The 21606-nt window shown below is 45.3% G+C and overlaps 1 protein-coding gene across 8 annotated transcripts in view; it reads right to left on the bottom strand.

The window, feature by feature from the left end:
• Positions 1 to 19038, bottom strand: part of LOC145346443 (cAMP-regulated phosphoprotein 21-like) — a 374167-nt gene extending 355129 nt beyond the window's left edge. For 7 of the 8 annotated variants that reach the window (XM_080193683.1, XM_080193682.1, XM_080193685.1 and 4 more), the window contains exon 1: positions 18957 to 19037. The gene's annotated coding sequence lies outside the window, so the exon portion shown is untranslated. Of the gene's footprint in view, positions 1 to 18956 lie in introns of all 8 variants that reach the window. The other variant, XM_080193684.1, reaches the window with a different exon arrangement.
• Positions 19039 to 21606: the final 2568 nt, after the last annotated feature.

The raw sequence follows: 21606 nt of genomic DNA, 5'->3' as shown, positions 1-21606 counted from the left end.
TGCTGTAATGCAATTACTACAACATCAAGATCTCCAGTCTCTACAAGACTTACTTATTGTAATACTCCAATCCATTTGCAACCAAAGCCAATATATCATTTGCTTTCCCAATTCCTAACCTTTTGGGATTTAGAAGAACATAAGAAACAGGAGTCGGCCATCTAGCCCTTCGAGCCTACCCCGTCATTCAATAAGTTCATGGCTGATCTGAAGTGGATCAGTTCCACTTTCCCGCCTGCTCCCCATAACCCTTAATTTCCTTGTCTATCAGAAATCTATCTACGCGTGATTTATACATATTCAATGAGGTAGCCCCCACCACTTCCATGGGCAGAGAATTCCAGAGATTCACCACCCTTTTAGTGAAGAAGTTCCTCCTCAACTCTGTTGTAAACTGCATCCCCCCCCACCCGTCGATTATTTTGAGGCTGTGCCCTTTAGTTCTGGTTTCCTTTCTAAGCGGAAAGAATCTCTCTACCTCTACCCTATCTAGCCCCTTCATTATCTTGTAAGTCTCTATAAGATCCCCCCTCAGCCTTCTAAACTCCGAGTACAGGCCCAGTCTGTTCATTACTCAGGATAACTTGATTAGTATTTGCAAACATATATTTTTCATAATTCTTGTGTAAATCATGTATTTCAGCGAATTACTTCTCACTAGCTCTTGGACCATAGTCACACAGCTTTTTGGCAATATAGAAATGAATCAGTAAATTACGTGGATATTTGCAAGATTAGTGGGTTACATTCTAGAGCAGACTACACAAGAGTGGTAGGGAAGAATCAGCCAGGAATTTTTAGTCCAACAGAAAACCAATATTCCAGGGAAGAGAGGCATGTCATATAGAATTACGTTAATTAGAAGTTCGGCAGCCAAACCAATAAAAGGAACAACTCTAAATCAAACAAATCTGAGGTGGTAAGAATGCTGTAATGCCTGTGGGTCAGATGTTCAAAGGAAGCAAGTGTTTTGGGTCAGATTAATCTAACTAAAGAAAAAAGCCACAGCAATTCATAACCAAAGGGAAGACAAGCAGAGGATGGACAAGCATAACAGCAAGAACTTGCATTTAGAAATCACACCTTTTACAAACTCAGGACTCCGTTATATTGAGGAAATATTTTAAACTTGTAGCTAGTGATGTACTGAGGGAAATGTGGCATCCAATTTGCTCATATACAATAATGAGAAATGATTAGATAATGTGCTCCTTGGTTTTAGTTGAGGGATACATATTGTCTGGAAAATCAGGGAGATCGCCCTTGCTCCTATTTAAATTAGCACATAGGATCTTTCACATCCATCTGAGGGAGTTTGATTTAACATCTTTTCCAAAATGCACAATCTCCTAGTGCTCCACTGAAGAGTCAACCTAGATCTTGTACTTGTGTTGCTGGAATAAGATTCGAGTCCACAGTTTGCTGAGTCAGAGATAAGAGTGTGCTCAAGGAACTAAGGCTGAGTCATCCTGGGTAAGAAGTTAAAATGAAGTTTCATACGTCTGTGCCAATTATTCTAGAGAACATGTACGGCAGCAGTTAAAGTTACAGCAGGCTCCCAAATGACACACACACACAGCTATACATGCATATGTTTCAGGTTGGGGTTCCACTTTTGTGATTTTTGGAGATTTAACCCTCCCACTCTCAGTCTCCACCCATCTCTCATGAAAGGGTTAATGCCAAACACACAAACCCTATGTTCAATTACTCCTAGCCGCAGCTTCAGATTCAGGTTACCTATTAGTGATGCCAGTCCCCCTGCCTTTGCTCGGGAGTCTCTCAGAATTGCCTACTTGGCGCTGCTGGTGCCAACAAGAGAGAGACGTTGCAGAATCAGCAATTTGCACACGTGCATTATCTGCAGCCCACACCCCTCTCTTTTGCCACATTTCCGACAAAGTTGTGCTAGTATTGCTCGAAACAGGGCTCTCCATAGCCCAATCTTTCTCAGCTCCTTTCTGTAATTATTGCACCACATGGAAGATGCAACTGTGATAGAAAAGGACCTTTTCTCACATTCATGTAAACTGGTGCGGACTCATCTGAAGGGCTGTGTGTGTGTGTGTGTGTGTGTGTGTGTGTGTGTGTGTGCGGAAGAAAAGAACAGCTCACCAGTGCAGCAAGTGTTTGCTAATTTACTGATTATTCTGACAACTGAGTATTCAATGTTGACTAAACTATAATGTTACTTTGGTTATTTGTTATGATATGGTCAGTAAAATATTTAGTCTTGTTTATTGATGCACATGTCTAATAGGTTTAGTGAATTGCTTTGCTTCAACATCCCTATTGAAATAAGCTTTCAGTTAACTCCCAAACTTAAACTTATTAGGAGAATGTTACATTCCAAAAAACTAGCATTTGAAATTGTAGCAGAACATTTAAAGGAATGAACAAAGCAAGCAAACAGGAGTAAAGCAAAATTCAGGAAAACCTGAAACTAAAATAAAACATGCTGGAAATAAAGCAGCAACATGGCTTTGTGTAAGAGACTGCGAATGGCTTCAATGAGAATGTTAATCAGCATTGAGGAAAGGCTGGTCTCAGTGCTTTGATACCTAAATGATTGAGATGGCAGTCTTTATTCTGAACTCTCGTCAGAGAGAAAACTCTCAAATGTGTCATTCTGTTGCAATTTAACTGAATTTGCTTGCCACCGTGGTGGTTTCTGCATTTAGAAACTGGGAGGCTAACCTCATCACTTTTGTTATAACGGGAACTATTTGAAGTCCATAGAAAGGGCAGCACAGATATAGGCCATTCAGCCTAACTAGTCCACCTTGGTGCTTATACTGCTCACGAGCCTCTTCCCTCCCCTCTTTATCTATCACTGCTTATGTGTTTATCTAACTTCCCTTAAAATAGAAATACTATCCTCAGTGATAGCTGGGAGAGTTCTACGTGCTGTATAGGATTCCTTCAGCTACACCAGCAGAAAATCACGGGCAAATCAGGACCCAAATAAACACTCATAAGTAAGAACATAAGAAATAGGAGCAGGAGTAGGTCATCTAGCCCTTCGAGCCTGCCCCGCCATTCAATAAGATCACGGCTGATCTGAAGTGGCTCAGTTCCACTTTCCCGCTTTCTCCCCATAACTCTTAATTCCCTTGTCTGTCAAAAACCTATCTACCCATGACTTAAATATATTTAGTGAGGTAGCCTCCAGCACTTCAACAGGCAGAGAATTCCAGAGATTCACCACCCTTTGAGTGAAGAAGTTCCTCCTCAACTCCGACCTAAACTGCACTCCCCTTATCTTGAGACTGTGCCCTCTAGTCCTCATTTTGCACTTGAACTGGTTTGATGGCCACCCAACTATCAACTAATGGCCAAGAATGTTAATCTTGATCAAAATATTCGAGGAATAAATTAGCATAGCCTTGTAATTTCAGAGCCTTCAAAAGATAACATTCCAGTGTGAGTCCAATAGTATTTACTTTGCATAATCAATGCGTGAGTTTTGAAATTGGAAACAAAGATTACACATTCAAACTGTAGATATCACAGTGGCATTAACAATCTGTTAGGCAATGATGCCGTGCTATTTGCAAAGCGTGGGCAGATATCATGTGACCAGACATTCCATGACCAGATGCATTGCAAATCAGTGTCACATGATCCAATCTCACCCGATGACTTCCAGGAATACATCAAACTAGAATTGGCAAGCCTAGTTCCTTGAATCCATTATGCCATTGCAGTTTTAGATCTAGGATTCCTTTATCTCATTACATCTCCATGGGGCCAATAAGTCATTAACAGGAAATCCGAATGTTTCGTAACTGTCAGACAGAAAGTAGAGCAGGATTGCTTAAACAAAATGATACACCCCGAGGCGATCTTACCAGCTCGTCACAGCAGTACAATCGGGCGAGAGGCATAAGACCAAGAGGCCCCTGCCCGATTTCTCATCCCATAGCGATGTTACAAGCCCCGGTGAGGCTTTAAATATTCATTAGCTTATTTTAATATTATTAGTGAGTCCCAAATGCAATTGGCCGGACTCACTTGCCTTAACCTCATCAGTGGAGGTTCTCACCGACGGGGACTGGACGTGATGGTCTCCCCAGGGAAAAATCGGAGGCCATTGAGGCTCCCTTGGTGAGCAATGCACCTTGGGCAGTGCCAGCCTGGCTCTGTTCACCAGTCACCCTGGCAGTGTCAAGGGGCAGAGCCTGAAGGGAAGGGCATTCTGCACCAGGGATCAGCCATGGGAGTGACAGATCTCCTGGTGCACTGGGAGATGAGGGCGCCTGCACAATGGCGTCCCTACAGGTCAGCAGCCGGCTTCCCGGCATTAATGGGCTCCACTCCCTCTGCTGACAAGAATCATATTTTGGAGGTTTGTTTTTTTTCCCCAAGTGCCATAAAATAGCATTTGAGAGATTACCCAAAAATTGGGATCATTCTCTCCCATTTTCATGCTTGTTTAGCATTTGAATTTTTTTTGGTAGATTTCTCCCTCCATCTCACCAGTGACTAGACGTGTCCTAGGTTGCACCAAATACCTTTCATTCATCACCACTATTCCCACGTTGGCTCCTGGTTAAATATACCTTACAGATCTTTGTTTGCATATTCCTCCCCTCTATTTCTGCAATCTCCTCCAGCCCATAACTCTGAGAAATCTGGGCCCCTCTTGTTCTTCCCTCTCGAGTACCCTGGATTTGAATCATTTTACCAGAGGGACTAGACGGCTGTTGGCACCTAAGCTCTAGAATTCCATCCTTAAAGCTCACCACCCGTCCAGTTATCATTCCTCCTCAAAGATACTCTTCAAAACATACCTCTTTGACCAGGCTTTTGGGCATCTGCCCTATGATCTCATTTGACTCAATAGTTTGTTTTATAAACCCTTTGTGAAGCACTTTGAGGCTTTATGTTATGTTAAACACATTCTATTATAGCTGGGATTTTGCGCTCCTGTTCTGATCGGGTGTGAATGGCGACGGAGCACAAAATCTGACGAGTGCCCCAGACCCTGGCCAGAATCCTCCCATCTCTCCCGTCATGGGAATCATAGCGGGCAAGACAGAAAATTCAGCGGACCATTTCAAAGGTCCATTGAGCTCAGGAGGGAACTTTCAGTCTTGGGATGTGCGCGGCTGAGGAATCCCGCCATCTGTTTCACTCTGGCATGAAGCCCTGTCACAATTGTCCCTATCCCCTACTGGTGATGTAACAAGAAACTTGCTATGCAACATCAGGAACCTGATTTCAGTATATCTGTATTTTATTATCGGGTCGCTCCGCAGCAATCATCCCCCCAATACACAATGGCGGGCGTAACTGCAGCAGGCGACGGTGCAGAGGGACCTCGGGGTCCTTGTGCATGAGTCGCAAAAACCCAGCCTGCAGGTGCAGCAGGTGGTCAGGAAGGCGAATGGGATGCTGGCCTTCATAGCGAGGGGGATTGAATATAAAAGTAGGGAGGTCTTGCTGCAGCTGTATAGGGCATTGGTGAGGCCGCAGCTGGAGTACTGTGTGCAGTTTTGGGCGCCGCACCTGCGCAAGGATATTTTGGCCCTGGAGGGAGTGCAGAGGAGGTTTACTAGGCTGATACCGGAGTTGAGGGGGTTGAGCTATGAGGAGAGGCTGAATAAACTAGGCTTGTACTCGTTAGAGTTTAGAAGAATGAGGGGAGATCTCATTGAGACGTATAAGATGATGAATGGGATGGATAGGATAGAGGTGGAGAGACTCTTCCCGCTCAAAAAAGACAGTAGGACTAGGGGGCACAGCCTCAAGATAAAGGGGGGGTGGTTTAAAACAGAGTTGAGGAGGAACTTCTTCACTCAAAGGGTGGTGAATCTCTGGAATTCTCTGCCCGTTGAAGTGGTGGAGGCTGCCTCGCTAAATATTTTTAAGACGTGGGTTGATGGGTTTTTGATAAGAGAGGGGATTAAGGGTTACGGGGAGAGGGCGGGAAAGTGGAACTGAGCCACGACAGATCGGCCATGATCTTATTGAATGGCGGGGCAGGCTCGAAGGGCTAGATGGCCTACTCCTGCTCCTATTTCTTATGTTCTTATCATGACGGCACCATTTATACAGCTTTTTTTAAAAATGAGGCAAGCTGGTCTCTGAGGGGAATTGAGAGGAGAGTGCGCAGCACACCATGGGTCGCTGCTGAGTCACAGGGGAAAGGGGGCATTGGCAAGGGGAAGTCAGCAAGGCATCTCGCAGTGAGGGGAGCAACCCTGCAAAAAAGGGCCTTGGGGCTAGGGGAGAGAGCCAGCAAAAGGCTTCGGGGTGAAGGGCTGAACCAACAAGGCTTTGAGAGGGGTAATTGCAGGTGAACTGCTGCCAGAAGAGGCCAATGCTCTGCGTTGTGAAGTTGAGTTTGTGAAGTGTAGTCCCTTTAAAAACTGGTTTTGGTGTTCAGTGCTTGGGTGTTTAAAATGCAGATGCCTATAGGGTACACAAATTGCAACATTTGTAACAGAGACTAAAACAACAGGGTTGCCTTGGTAACAAACTTTGCAGGCTTATGAATTATGACAGCCTATCAGTTTAAAGAAGACACTCAACAATCAGGAACCTATCAAATTTGAATTTCCTGTTGTTGACAACATCAAACAAATCCATGTGTTGGAAAACTGACAGGTCATCAGGATTATAAAGAGGAACTCAACTGCCTGCAGTTTGACAGGAGGTTTGCCACCTCTAAACGCTTAGAAAGGGCAAGAACGGCTCCCTGGCAGCCCAAAATATCGCATAAGAGAAATCTCCATCTATCTAGCAAACAGGTATCAAATCAGAAAGAGCTACATACAACAGAATCGCTAGAAGTGCAAAGTTTTTTCTAAAGCCACAAAACCTGTTTGTATATATTTGAGAGCAATTAAATTATTATTTGTTTTGATAATGAATGGTCAGAGATTTTTACAGCATGGCAACAGGCCATTCAGCCCAACTTGTTCATACTGCCCTTCTTGTAAAAAAAACCTAAAAAGCTAGTCCCAATTGCCCACATTTGATCCATATCTCTCTATACTCACCTTAACCATGTAACTGTCTAAATGCTGTTTAAAAGACAAAATTGTACCCGTTTCTATTACCACATTTGGCAGCTTGTTCTAGACACTCATCACCCTCTGTGTGAAAAAATTGCCCCTCTGGACCCTTTTGTATCTCTCCCTTTTCACTTTAAACCTAGCCCCTCTAGTTTTAGACTCCTCTACCTGTGGGAAAAGATGTTGACTATCTAATCTGTGCCCCTCATTATTTTATAGACCTCTATAAGTTCACCCCTAAGCCTCCTACACTCCAAGGAAAAAGCCCCAGTCTATCCAGCCTCTCCTTATAATTCAAACCATCAAATCCCGGTAGCTTTCTAGTAAATCTTTTCTGTACACTTTTTAGTTTAATAATATCCTTTCTATAATAGGGTGACCAGAACTGTACACAGTATTCCAAATGTGGCCTTACCAATGTCTTGTACAACTTCAACAAGACGTCCCAACTCCTGTATTCAATGTTCTGACCAATGAAACCAAGCATGCTGAATGCCTTCTTCACCACTCTGTCCACCTTTGACTCCACTTTCAAGGATCGATGAACCTGTACCCCTAGATCTCTTTGTTCTATAATCTACCCAAAACCCTACCATTAATTGAATAAGTCCTGCCCTGGTTCAATCTACCAAAGTGCATCACCTTGTACTTATCCAAATTAAACGCCATCTGTCATTCATCAGCCCACTGGCCCAATTGATCAAGGTCCCATTGCAATCCTAGATAATCTTCTTCACTGTCCACTATGCCACCAATCTTTGTGTCATCTGTAAACTTACTAACCATGCCTCCTAAATAATAACGGTGGATCCAAAACCAATCCCCAAGGTATACCGCTTGTCACAGGCCCCTTCTTTGAAAAACAACCCTCGACCACCACCCTCTGTCTTCTGTGATCAAGGCAATTTTGTATCCATTTGGTTACCTTATCCTGGATCTCCTAAGATTTAACCTTATACAACAACCTACCATGCAGTAAATTGTCAAAGGCCATACCGAAGTCCATGTAGATTGTGTCAACTGCATTGCCCTCTTCTACCTTCTTGGTTATCCCTTCAAAAAACTCAAATTTCTAAGACAAGATTTTCCACTCAAAGCCATGACTGTCCCTAATCTGTCCTTGCGTCTCTAACTGCCTGTAGATCCTATCTCTCACAATAGCTTCTAACATTTTACCAGCTGCCGATGTGAGGCTCACTGGTCTGTAGTTCCCAGGCTTTTCCCCGCAGTCCTTCTTAAACAAAGATGCAACATTTGCCATTCTCCAATCTTCAGGCATTTCAACTGCTGCTGTCGATGATTCAAATATCTCAGCTAAAGGACCAGCAATTTCCACCCTAGCCTCCCACAACATCCTGGGATACACTTCATCAAGTCCCGGAGATTTATTTACCTTGATGTGCTTTAAGATTTCTAGCACCTCCTTTCTGTAATATGTACATTCCTTAAGAGATCACTAGTTATTTCCCCAAGTTCCCTAACATCCATGCCTTTCTCAACAGTAAATACTGATGAGAAATATTCATTTAGAATCTCACCCATCTCTTGTGGCTCCACACACAGTTAACCTCATTGATCCTTAAGAGGCCCTACTCTCTTCTTAGTCTTTTTGCCCTTTATGTATTTTTAGAAGCTCTTTGGATTCTCATTTGCCTTATCTGCTGAAGCAATCCCTTCTTGACCTCCTGGTTTCTTTCTTACCTCTACTCCTACACCCTTTATACTCTTCAAGGGATCCACTTGATCCCAGTTGTCTATGGATGTCATGTGCCTACTTCTCCTTGACCAGGGCCTCAATATCTCAAGTCATCCAGGGTTACCAACTTCTACCAGCTATGCTGTTTACTGAAAGGATTGTGCTTACCCTGAACCCTGGTTCTTGTATTGATTTGAACAGTGTTCCAGTAAAACCAAATTTAAATTGATATGATACTTGTTTAGTTAAAGTTCCCAGTTGGTTAAACAAATAAGTTCACCAGGTTGATACCGGAGATGAGGGGGTTAGCTTATGAGGAGAGATTGAGTAGATTTGGCTTGAACTCGTTGGAGTTTAAAAGGCTGAGGGGGGATCTTATAGAGACATATAAGATAATGAAGGGGCTAGACAGGGTAGAGGCAGAGAGATTCTTTCCACACAAAGGAAACAAGAACTAGAGGGCACAGCCTCAAAATAAAGGGGAGTCAGTTTAGAACAGAGTTGAGGAGGAATTGCTTCTCTTAGAGGGTGGTGAATCTTTGGAATTCTCTGCCCATTGAAGCGATGGAGGCTACCTCGCTAAATATGTTTAAGTCACAGGTAGATAGATTTCTGATTGATAAGGGAATTAAGGGTTATGGGGAGCAGGCAGCTAAGTGGAACTGAACCACTTTCAGATCAGCCATGATCTTATTGAATGGCGGGGCAGGCTTGAGGGGCTAGATGGCCCATTCCTGCTCCGATTTCTTATGTTCTTATAATGTGTTAACTAATTATACACTTAAAAGTGAATGTCAAGTCTTTCTGTTAATGAACCTTTAAACATTAATGAAGAATGGTTGACACCTTCCCAAACGCTTAACAAATTACGAAGCGAGCTAATTCTCTTTGTGCGTGGCTTCTCAAAAAGGGGATCAACCTCTGCATCGTAACACCTGGGCATGAAACCCGAAGGCACTGGTGCTGAGTGGGCAATGAAGACAGGGCAAAGGCCTCTGAGTCAGGAGGGGAGAGGCATGGAGAAAGTGGTGTGCCCAGAGTGGAGAGGTCTCAGCACCAGTAGGGGAAAGCTATATTCTGAGAGTGCATTTTTCTGTGGCTAGGCCTCTGCTTTCTTGGGGGATCCTGACACTGGGAAGGGAAGCCTGGGTTGGTGCAGTGGATGGGTGGCCACTCATCATGGATAAAAATTCCATTCATTATTTGGGTAGGTGGTTGCTTGCAAAGTCAAGGGCAAATCTAATGGTAAGACATGTCAGTTATGTTGCATCCAAAATCATTCATCTATAGGTCAATTAACATTCTTGTAGTCTGCCTGTTAAGCCAATTATGCACACTAACTCACCACTGATGCATGCACGTGCCACTGACTGCTGTTCAGCAATTAACCTGTGGCACATTGACCTCATCGTGACTATCACTGTTTGCTGTGCAGATACATGGATTTGGGCCAGTGTCTGTGGGAGTTTGTGCATTCTCCCCGTGCTTGCGTGGGTTTTCTCCGGGTGCTCCGGTTTCCTCCCACACCCCAAAGATGTGCTCTTAGGCTGATTGGTGTTAAGAAATTGTCCCTAAGTTAGTCTCGTCTCAATTTGGTTTCCAATGTAGAGTGCCATAAGCGTAGACAAGGGTCATGGGTGGAAGAGGGGACTCAACGTTGAAATGGCGGCGCGGGCTCGTTGGGCCTGTATCCTATGCTGTGTTGTTCTTTTGTACTATGGGTTTCCTGTACCACTGGCCACGCACAGGGCAAGGGCACTCCAGCCCATCAGGTGTGTGCAGACGTGTGTTTTGACAGATTTCTCCCGTTGTTCAGATTACGCACGAGGTCTTTGATTGACTTGATTGAGCTTGGGACAATGCCTGCACTTTACGTGACAGCTTAGGATAAATTAGTTTAGCCAAAGCTGTGATGTCTCAGTCAAGCTGAGTGGGGCAAGGATAGTGAGGGAGTTTTGTCCATTCTGGGAGCTGATGAGTGACAGGCCTTCAAATTATTCACTGGCTGGCCATTGACAAGGGTGATTGGACAAGGTCAAAGGCTGACCCCTTGGAGGCAAAAGCTAAACTTTACCTCTTTTTTCGCAGTGATTAGCACGCGAGTGCGATGGAGCCATGGAACTGGCTTTGTTTCAAAAGAAAATAAGGTGTCAACTGGGGCATCTGTCTCTCCAGAGGAAGGAGCAGGACCCTGAGGAAGGAGAGGCAGGATCTGCTCCACCGCTACAGGCGGGAACCACGGGCACGGCCACTAGGAGGCGCCTTTGATGTCCCAGGGACTACAGTTGGTGTCTGGACCTCCTGCAGATGATCAACAACCAGTGTCAGAGAAGACTACACCTATCCAAGGATATGGTAGCTCACATATGCAAGGAGTTGGTGGTGTCACCTGGACTTGGAGGGCATCCACTGCCTATCAGAGCCACCCTCAACTTTAATCAAGTGGCTCCTTTGAGGGATCCACCATTGTGATATCTCACAAGCCTCCGCTCACTAGTATGTCAAGGAGGCGATGAGTAAACTACATCAATTTTGACCGGGCCCAGGCTAGCCAGGACACAAGAGCCCTGGGCTTCACTGTAGGTTTATACAGGTGCAGGTTGCCATGAAGTGCATTCACGTGGCTCTCTGATCCCCTTGGCATCAAAGAGGAGTACAGTTCATCAACTGCAAGGGATTCCACTCCCTCAAAGTTCAGCTGGTCTGCGACTACACAAAGTGTATGCTCCAGGTCTGTGCCAGGTTCTTGGAGAACGAATACAACTCATACATCCTGAGCCCCTCTCACATCTCTGATGTTTTTTGAGGGACCAAAATGGCTACAGGGTTGGGACAAGGACGCCCACTGCGGCTGTGACTGATGATGCCGGTGTGGAGGCCACAGACTGCAACTGAGACCAGATACAATCGAGCTCATGGTGCCACTCACTCTATGGACTATAGGGGGCACTGAAGACGTGGTTCCGGTGCCTGACTGGTCTGGTGAATCCTCACAGTCCACAAAGGGTGTCACACATCATGGTCACCTACTGTGCCTTTTATACCCTGGTGCTCCAATGGAGGGGTGGGGTGGGAGGGAGCTGCCCGAGGAAAAGAAACGACACTCTCCCTTCGATGAGGCGGATGAAGTGAAGTGGAGGTCAGTCATGAGGCAGTGGCAATAAGACATGCTCATTACTGCCTAACTCATGGGTGGTAATGACTCAAACCATTGAGTGCATCATATTATCCTCACATCTCTTCTATGAGCACAGCTCTCTCAGACTGCTGGCAGTGCCTGCCCCCAGTGATAAAGGTCATGTCATGAGGAGTGAGCAATTCTCTAGAGTCCCAGCGTTGCAGAATGATGACAACAGCTTGCAGTGGGAAGCATGAGTCGATCTTCAGGGAGCTACTGTGAATGTTTGACTTCTGTCCTGAAGGAAGCTCAATAACTCTCAATGATCAGGGTCATTCATGGTGATGTTACACGGAGAGTTTCACCTTTCCTCATCCAAGGTCCTCCTTGGTGATCTGTGACCTCGAGGTTCAATGTCACCTCGAGGTTCAATGTCACCAGAGGCTTAGCCTAAAAGAGGCAGCAAGCATTAGGGCAAAATGTGCAGACAGCACACATTGATAATAACTGGGATAAGTGATCATGAAGTGGAGATGCCAGCGTTGGACTGGGGTAAACACAGTCTCACACCCCCAGGCTAAAGTCCAACAGGTTTACTTGATAGTAAACGCCACAAGCTTTCGGAACGCTGTTCCTCTGTCAGGTGGGTGGGAAGCTCGAGCTTTCCACTCATCTGATGAAGGAACAGCGTTCCAAAAGCTTGTGGTGTTTACTATCAAATAAACCTGTTGGACTTTAACCTGGGGGTGTGAGACTTCTTACTGGGATAAGTGATGACAGCCCTGTGCATTGTATAGACATCCTCATTCCCTATGGGAAACAGATATGACTGATGTGCTCAGACTCTGATGGGGGTGCCACCAATGAATTGGCAACCTTACAGAAAACAAACGGAGGAAGCTCTGGACTGAGTACCCATCCTTTCTGTGGAACAGGAATCTAGTTGAGCGTTACAGGGAGACATCCCATCAGAACAAGGAACCGCACAGAGGGTGCAATTAGTGAAAGTTTATTTTACAGAGGTGAATGTTATGTATAAATGCCTAACATGTACCTACAATTAGAGCTTCTTAATCTGTCTAACCCTGTCAATACGTCTCAGCGCATCCCCAGCATCCAGGAGAGGTGGAGGCAGCCTGCCATGCCCTATTATCTGTGATGATCTCAGCAGGCATCTCCTGGTGGGCAAAGACCTGGAGGGTCCCAGCATCCTTTCAGAGTGTTGTGGCAGTGCCACCCTTCTCAACCTGTGAGGCTGGAGCCACAGGAAGGTGAGTTGGTTACACCTGGACTCTCTTGACTGGATGGTCCAAGACTGTGGACCAGGTTCTCTTCCTCCCGATGGGTGTCTGAAGGCCCCTGGCTTCCTCTTTGGGCTGGGACAGCAGCTGGACTGAGCTTGGGGGGACTTCTCCGCAATAGCTGTCACCCTCGCTGTGTTGACCAGGTTGCCTCAGAGTGTCAGCACTATCTCCTTGGACAGAAGGCAGTAGGACTCCTCCATTCTGCCTTTCAATCCAAAGATCTCCCTGTTATTTCCGACTTTGCTTTTGAAGCTCTAGTAATTGAAGAAAGTCAGAGCCCAGAGGCTCGTCATCTGACTAGGCCTTAGATTCCTGACCTCCAGCAACCCTCAGTGTTGGCTCCCTGGGTTGTCCCTCACTTTACCTGCTGTGGGCCAAAGAGAGTGAGGCACTCACCAATGTGTTCCTGAGGCCTTAAATACAAATTCCCAATGAGAGCAACAAGGTGGCAGAATGGTTAGCACTGCTGCCTCACAGCGTCAGGGACCCAGGTTTAATTCTGCCCTTAGATCACTATCTGTGCGGAGTTTGCACGTTCTCCCTGTATCTGTGTGGGATTTCCTCTGGATGTTTTGGTTTCCCCCCCCCACAGTCCAAACATGTGCAGGTTAGGTGGATTGGCCATGCTAACTTGCTGCTTAGGGTCCCAAGATAGTAGGTTAGCCGTGGTAAACGTGTAGGGTTACAATGGATAGGGTCTGGGTGGGATGCTCTATCAGAGTTGGTGCAGATTTAATAGCTTCCTTCTTCTGTGAACCTCTCAGTTCTATCAATCAATCTAGGGGTGGCACAGTGGCAGTGGTTAGCACCGCTGCCTCACAGCACCAGGGACTCAGGTAACTGTTGGGTCGTTCTCTCCAGGTCTACGTGGATTGCCTCCAAGTGCTCCAGTTCCCTCCCACATTCCAAAGATGTGTATATGTTAAGTGAACTGATCATGCTAAATTGCTCCTTAGTGGCAGGGGGATTAGCAGGGCAAATACACAGGGTTAATGGATATGGCCTGTTGTCGGTGCAAGCGCCTTGGGCTGAATGGCCTCCATCTGCACTGTAGGGATTCTATGAAGTGCACGTGTCTGTGTTGGTGGAGGGGTGGGTGAGAGCTGTGACGCTGCTTCAATCTGGACATCAGAGGATTCATCTGAGCTGATCTGAAGTGGACTCTTGGGCCTAGCTGGTAGAGGCCTTGGGCTGCTTTCCTGAAATGCCTACCAGAGAAGAGAGATTTGACGACTGCGTGGCAGGGACACTCACAAACAGGGGCCATAACTCATGAAACGTTGATGGCGTGATGGAGAATGGTGTTCTTGATGCTCACTTGGTTTAGTGACATCCTTGGTGCAGGAGTGGTCAAGTTCCTCCCTCAGCCAGCTGGAGGGAATTTTCTTTGAAGGAGGAGTGTATTTGCAACTCGCGTATCCCTTTGTGCCAGCTTGTCCTGCAGGAAACTAGTTGGGCGGTATGTAAGCAGGTTGCAAGCCAGGACAGATGCCAAGGATACCTGGCATGTGTGGATGGTGAGTGGGAACTGAGAGGTGATGATCTACAGGGTTGATGAAGATGTGTATGAGAGCGCAAGTGGTGGTGTGCCATGAGCTGGCATTGAGTGTACTCCCTGTGGAAGGTGTGTGAGAGAGTTGAGAATGATGGAAGGAGTGAGTCATCCTGGTGGAACAGAGATCGTTCATTCTTTTATGGCACAGGATGCCTGATTTCCTCTGCAGGGCATTGGTGCTGACCAACACTGCCACTACTTCACATGTAGAGTGTGTTCCATTACTTGCTGGTCTCCTCCCTACGCACAGGTTTAATTTGACATTTGATTTATTATTGTCACATGTATTAGTATACCGTGAAAAGTATTGTTTCTTGCACGCTATACAGACAAAGCATACTGTACATAAAGGAAACAAGACAATGCAGAATGTAGAATCATAGAACCCTACAGTGCAGGAACAGGCCCATCGAGTCCGCACTGACCACAATCCCACCCAGGCCCTATCCCCATACATTTACCCGCTGATCCCTCTAACCTACACATCCCAGGACACTAAGGGGCAATTTTAGCATGGCCAATCAACCTAACCCGCACTCGTCTAGACTGTGCGAGGAAACCCACGCAAACACGAGGAAAATGTGCAAACTCCATACAGAAAGTGACCCGAGCCGGGATTCAAACCCAGGTCCCTGAAGCTGTGAAGCACTAGTGCTAACCACCGTGCAGTGTTATAGTCATAGCTGGGTGTTGAGAAAGGTCAACTTAATGCGAGGTAGGTCCATTCAAAAGTCTGACGGCAAATGGGGAAGAAGTTGTTCTTCAATCATTTGGTACATACCTCAGACTTTTGTATCTTTCTCCTGACGGAAGAAGATGGAGGAAAGAATGACCAGAGTTCATGGGGTCTTTGACTATGCTGGCTGCTTTTCCAAGGCATCATGATGTACCTCTACTGCATCCAGCAGTCTGGTGAGGGAGACTTTGGAAAATCTTCTGTTTTGGGCCACAGAGGAGTGTCTGGGGATTGCTAGGGCAGACCACCCTTGTGGTAATGGCTGGGTGCACAAAGCAGAGGACTCTTGCTACAGAGGCAGAGTGAAACCCATGGTCAATATTTTTTTTTCTAAGACCAAGTGTACACTGCCAGCAGGCTTAATGCTGCTTTTCTAGCCCACTATAGCACTCTGCCTTTCTTTGGGAAAATTCCACACTGAATGATTTTGATGTCATTGTTGACTACCTAAGACTCCCATATTATGAGTGGCATTGTAGCACAGCAGTTAGCACTGCTGCTTCACAGCTCCAGGGTCCTGGGTTCAATCCCCGGTTTGGGTCACTGTCTGTGTGTGCACATTCTCCCTGTGTCTGTGTAGGTTTCCTCCAGGTGCTCCAGTTTCCTCCCACAGCCCAAAGATGGGTGGGTTAGGTTGATTGGCTATGCTAAAATTGCCCCTTAGTATCCTGGGATGCAAGGTTAGAGGGATTAGTGGGTATAATATGTAGGGATATGGGGGTAGGGCCTGGGTGGGATTGTGTTCGGTGCAGACTTCTGTACTGTGGGGCCTCTTCTGTACTGTGGGGTTCTATGATGAGCAAGTAATGGTTTTGTTTCATACCTATATTGGCCTGTTGATCTGGAAAAGTAACTCAGCCAGTTCCACTTCACCACCTTTCCCTTGGTGCCCTGCAATCTTTTTCAGATTATTATTCCATTCACTTTTGAAGGCCTTGATTGAATGTTCCTCCACCACATCAAGGCAGGGCATTCCACATCCTAACCCAGCTGTTAAGTTTTTTTGTCACATCTCCATTGCATTTTTGCAAATCACCTTAAAAATCGGTGTCCTCTGATTCTCAATCCTTTGACCAATGGGAACAGTTTCTTGATTTTGAATAGATCCATTGAATCTCCTCAGTCTTCTATTCACCAAGGAGGTCAGTCCCTGCTTCACCAATCTATCCACATAACTGAGGTTCCTCATCCCTGGAACCATTCTTGTGAATCTTTTATGCACCCTCTTATATGGCTTCAGTGTGGTGCCCAAAACTGAACATAATACACTAGTGTGAGTCTAAACTGGTGTTTTTGTTTATTAGTAGGACATGGGCAACTAGGGGTGGGCAATAAATGTGGCCAGACAGCAATGCCCAAGGGCAGTTAAGAGTCAACCACATTGCTGTGAATAGGCCAGACCAAATCAGGATGGCAGATTTCCTTCCCTAAAAGGTATTTATACAGCTCCATCCTGGGTGGGATTTCACAGACTTGCTCATCCCATAACTGGGAAATCCCACCCAAGGCCAATGGACTTTTCCATGGTCTGCTTCTCACTCACTGATTCCTGTGGTGGATAGACCTGCCATATCTCCCTTGATATTGTACTGTAATCCCCATTTAGAAAGCTCAGGATCCCTTTGTTATTTATTAACCACTGTCTCAAGTTGCCCTACTACCTTCAATGATTTGTGCATATTTATCCCGTATTTTTTTGATTTGCAAGCCCAAGTGCACCTTAAACCTCTGGCCCAGTGTACTCCAATTGTCCACGCAACTTTCTAAAGAACGGCCTCTGAATGTAACCCATTCTTCTCCCTAATCAAAATTCTCCTGGTTATTCTGCTTCACAACTGATTTAAAAAAGCAATGCTACTGTTATTATTTAAAATGTACAATTATAATGACTGTGTACAGAGATTCTTTATATGAAATATTGGCCAGAATTTTACCACCCCACGTGCCATGGGAATCAGAGTAAGCGAGGGGCAGATAATGGAAAGGCCCGTTGATCTTGGGTGGGACTTCATGGTTTCGGAACAAACAAGGCTATAAATTCTCAAAGAACGAAGAATGATATCGCACAGGAAACAGGCCCTTCGGCCCTCCAAGCCTGTGCTGGTCATGCGTCCAACTAGACCATTCATTTGTATCCCTCCCATCTCACCCACTCTTAACTGGGCCCTCAATCCTTTCGCACTTCGAATGAAATTGAGCAGCATACTCTGGAGTGTTGAGCTAGATTAAATTAGCTCACCACATTCAGTACTTCTGTCCAAGAACAAACAAAAATGTCAAAAAGAGCATTTGTAAGTTTGTGGAAAGGACTATTTTTCAGCTTAGTTTCAGAATCAATTTCTTTGCTAATTAGGTTTTCACAGGATTGCTCTTAAATGTACTGAGCTAGAAACTTGTTTCTACACTCCCAAGGTGCAAAACATATTCGTTACAAGCTTATTTGTGAAATTTCACACATACCACTTTATTAATGCAAGTAATTGGTACCAGTACAACACTAAACTACCAGAGAAAATAAAGTTACCCAAAACTTTCTTTAACCCTTGGAAGAAACAGCAGATACCAACACGAAATCAAGAATGCATCACGGCATTAAATTTAAAAACATTGAGTGCACCCATTAAACAAAGAAGCTCAGGAGGAAATAAACACATGCACTTACCACATCTTACATTTTATCCCCCCTCAAATGCTACAAGAACACATGAAACAACCTACAAGCAAACAAAATCTAAATCAGACTCTGAACAGAAAAATATTTTGAGCCACAATGTGTATACATTAGTATCCAAGAATTGGAAGAATGTTATGCAGCACAGGAATGAACTGAATGCTGACATGCACAGCAAGGCTACAATTCAGGATTACACTTATATAACTAAGGTCAACCCTGCCAAGGCAATAACTTTCCTAATCTGCTACACTACCAGGACAAAAAGACTTCTAGAGAAATAATAGTCACTAACAGTACTGCTCAACAAAACCACTCTCAGGTTTCGAGGATGTCTGTTCAGAAGCATGAACTATGAGTGCAGGTCAGCCTTTATTTGTTCTATTTAATTGAAAGATGTTGGGGAGAGGCAACAGTAACCTCACATGTCACTTTCCAGGCACTAAAGTTGAAGAAAATTACAATGATTAACAAAGGAAAAAGAATAAGAAACACATCCTTAGCACTGTTTGACAAGTTCAAAAAGACACAATGAATTTAGATGTTTGTTTCATGTTTTTGGAGTATTTTCAACATCAAAACTTTCAACTTCTTTGACAGATCAACTTCAGTACACACATGTACAGTCTACACTGAGATATCCATATCGACCTTTTCCAACCCACTGATCTTGGGTACTATTACTGAACATTTCCAGAGATCCGACTTCCAGGATGACAACATGAGGGCTTCTTTAAGGATTACACTCCCTGAAAACTGTTCCCTGTCATACTCATTAAACAGGACTGGCAGCCAAATTCTTCCATGCATAATTAAATACAAACTCAGACACCAGCTTTAAAACGTTAACTCACCTCAGATGTAGACATATGAAGTTCAGAAACTAACAGAGGTACAGATCCTTGCTGATATAATAGTGTGGACCATGCCAAGCTGGTGACACAAGTGTACGTCAGATACTGAGTGCAAAGCTGCACCAGCACCTGTTCAGAGACATACACTGACAATCGACCATTTGACTGCTGTTAACCAATCACATTGAAGTGGAATGGTTCTGGCTATCTCCAGGCTGTCTGTCTTTGTACTTAAAATGTGCTCACTTTGTGTTCTTCAGAAATTTTGCAAACTACAGATTAGTAGCAGCTTCTGTTACTCAGTGTAAGGATATGCTGCACCACTGCAACAAACTTACTCAGTTATTTTAGCAAAACCGGTAGAAAATGAAACACTTTCAAAGTTGCATTATAACTTGTTCTGGGTTTAGTAATGGTAAATTCAAATACAAAACCACAGGGGGAGGTGAGATTCACCAGCTCAGCTCATCACGAGCAGGAATCCCAATGGCAGCTGAGCAGAGAGTGTTAACTCTGAACTGGGATCCACGCCAGGCATGGGATCGTTTGGGATTCATCTGGCCTGCCACGCCAGCCTCAATAGGGTTCCCACCCAGAGCAGACATCAACCTGCTAACTGTATGCTAAGCCTCTTATTATAATAATATCATTAATGGCTGTGCATCTACCTCCCCAGACAGAGGTCATGCGGGCAAGGTTTGAAAAGCATGGTCCTGGTGCCATGGCCTTGGGTGGTGGGTGGGGGGGTTGTGTAAGGAGGGAAATTTACAGCTTCTTTATATTGTATTGGGGGGGGGAAATTGAGCATCACAACTGTAGGGAAGACCTTGGGGAGTTTCCCTGGATGGAGATGCCTTGGATGTCCAGCATTTAAGCAGTTCTAACAATCTCCCATCATGTCACTTTCAAGCACTGACTGTTATGAGCACTCCTGTCTCTTAGTGTCCTGTAACAACTCGGAGTTTTCTGCTCATCACCATATCACAGCAGGGTGATGGGCTGGGGTTGGCAATGTGAGTGCATCTGCTCATAAGGCAGGAGACTAATGACAACATGCTGTGAGTATGGTGTTCCTCATCATCTTTCCTATGACATATGATCATGAGATAGGAGCAGGAGTACGCCATCTAGCCCTTCGAGTCTGCCCCGCCATTCAATAAGATCATGGCTGATCTGAAGTGAATCAGCTCCGCTTTCTCCCTATAACCCTTAATTCCCTTATCGATCAGATGTTCCACTGACCTCCCAGCTCACCCATCACAAACTCAGGACTATTTCATCTGGGCCACACTTAAAGCAGTGGGGAACAGAATTGATACTGGGGAGTGGAGAGAGACGCTCACATCATTGGATGGTGATGCTGTCAACCCAGAATGGAAAACTTCTGCCTCTCATGGCTCCTACTTGAGGGGAAGGCTGGAGGACATGTGGGAAGATCTGAAGTCTAAGCTGGATTCAGAAGCCCACTGCTTCATCAGCCACAAACCTCTGACTGGGCCAAGAGCTGGAGCACCTCAAATAATGTCCAACTCCATCTGCAACATGTGTGTGGGGGGCTGGAACCTGATGTCCTGCACCTCAGCCATTGACATCACAGAGTAAGCCAAATCTTGGATGCCATTAGACATGACTCAGACATCTTGCCCCAAGCTTGCCACTGCTGTCACCACCATTGCAGTGTTGGCCTGGGTACCACACATTGCAAGAGAAGATTTCTGGACTCCTCTGGAATGTAGCTGACACCACCTCCTGTAAAGCCTGGCTATGCTTTTGCATCTGCAGAAGTGTTGAGATGACCTTTTCCAGAGACCTGGCATTTTCCTTGGGACAGTAAAAAGTCTGACAACACCAGGTTTTAGTCCAACCTATTTATTTGATAATATACTCGCAAGCTTTCGGGTTAGCCCCTTCGTCAGGTGACGCTAACCCAAAAGCTTGCGAGTATATTATCAAATAAATAGGTTGGACTAAAACCTGGTGTTGTCAGACTTTTTACTGTGTTTATGCCAGTCCAACGCTGGCATACCCACATCATTTTCCTTGGGGGCAGCTGTTTCCTAGAAGCCAGCAGACGTCCTAATGCTGGCTCACTCGTAAGTTCCTATGTCCACCTGATGTAGCGCTCCTATCTCCATGAGTAGCTGTATGGTGTGCTCAGAAAGTGTTTAGAAACCTGACCACAATATATCGCACCAAGGTAAGTGTCTCTGCACTGGTGCTTGGTGCCAGTGAAAGCAGCACTGAAATATTAGTGTCCTTCCCAGAGCTGCAATCCAGGCTACTCAGGGGTTGAATAGGGGATTGTGAGCTTGGGATGGCCCAGTCTCATCAGATGGATATCCTGGAAGAGAAGGGACATGGGATCAACCTTTGGGAATATCAAGGGTGTACAAAATGATAGACTCAAATGAGTCAGGTCACATGGAGAAAGGTGCACCAAACTCTAAATTGCTCAGGCCAATCTGGCCTAGCAGTCTGCCATTGCTCAGTGAAGCCTTCCCTCTCACTTCCAGCACCTCTTCCTCAAGGGGGTGAGGATTCCACCCAACCTCCCATTCTCTCTGGGTGTGTGAAAGTCTTATCCTAGGGGAACACAAGGGAGGACATTGTGAGTCTGACATCACAGTGTTCATTTTGTGTTCTTCAGAAA

This window comes from Carcharhinus amblyrhynchos, chromosome 8 (assembly GCF_965287045.1).
Source record: "Carcharhinus amblyrhynchos chromosome 8, sCarAmb.v2.hapA, whole genome shotgun sequence".
NCBI lineage: Eukaryota > Metazoa > Chordata > Chondrichthyes > Carcharhiniformes > Carcharhinidae > Carcharhinus > Carcharhinus amblyrhynchos.
The sequence above is the reverse complement of the archived record's forward strand: the minus strand, read 5'-3'. Positions and strand labels throughout refer to the sequence as shown.